This window comes from Aplysia californica, unplaced genomic scaffold (genome assembly GCF_000002075.1).
Source record: "Aplysia californica isolate F4 #8 unplaced genomic scaffold, AplCal3.0 scaffold01284, whole genome shotgun sequence".
In the NCBI taxonomy this organism is placed as follows: domain Eukaryota; kingdom Metazoa; phylum Mollusca; class Gastropoda; order Aplysiida; family Aplysiidae; genus Aplysia; species Aplysia californica.
This window is the reverse complement of record NW_004798554.1, coordinates 133,673-134,812: the sequence shown is the minus strand read 5'-3', so window position 1 is coordinate 134,812 and position 1,140 is coordinate 133,673.

The following is a 1,140-nucleotide window of genomic DNA, read 5'->3' as shown; positions in this document are numbered from 1 at the left end:
CCTCTGGGCTCCTGACTCTTTCTGCAGCCTTTCTACTGCTCCTCCTTGGCTCCTCCTTATTGCTGTCTTTCTGCCACACCCCTGATCTTCTGGTAGGAAAGATCTACACTTAGCCTTCTCGGACACGGGCGAAAAATCTCGGAGGGCCCGTGTGCAAATTGCGCACGTTAAAGATCCCTTGGTGGTCTAAAATCGATAAGAGTAGGCTTCGGCCACCACATGGGCAAAATTCAAAATTTCCTACCAACTGAAAATATTAGGTGTGTCCTGCGCGCTCATGTGACCTTATGCAGTTGCGAGCGCCGTAAAAACAAGAGAATAGCTTCATGTACGCTTATTTCGTTTGCCGAAGTAGCCGTGGAGAGAGAGAGAGAGAGAGAGAGAGAGAGAGAGAGAGAGAGAGAGAGAGAGAGAAGGAGGGGGGGGGCGGTATGAGTTTAGACCAATTACTTCAAAGCCGAGGACAAGAATGTAGGCCACGGACATGTTTATTAGTATTTATTGCCTACGTTACAGAAGTGTTCACCGGCGTTTGTGGTGTAAGTGGTTAGGTGTCGCACGCTGGAAACCCGAGTTCCATTTCCGAGAGCGAAGGAATTTAAGGCATCTCAGTCTTTCTGCGTTGTATCCCATCCCCATCAGCCCCTGTTGGCTCTTTCAGGAAGGGTTGGAAGCCACGAAAATTCTTCAGACAAATCAATAAAGTTAAAAGACAGTGATCGTTGAGCGTTCGAGCATGTGTCTTTTGTATTGCAGTCAAGCATAACACCTACTGAGCAAACATCACCCCTTCCTGCTCTGCATCCCACTCCCCTCCCCTCCCCTCCACACCCCATCACCCTCGTTCCCAGGGCCAATAATCAACTCGACCTTTGTTGCATGTTCCAGTGTCGTTCTGATTGCATTCTGTACAGCGTTAGACATGGCAGGGGAAATAACTGCTAATTAATATCAAGATGAAAAATAGGCAGAGTTATCTTTCGTATCGCAGAGAACACCTCTTTTCCAGTCGAGATAATCTTTTATAACTGGCTTTAATGGGAAAGATTTCAATTATATACTTTAATTGGGCACTGACCCTTCGTTGTTGTTGCACATCAGGTCAAGGTTTTTTCCTGCAAACTGTCTATTGTCACAAAG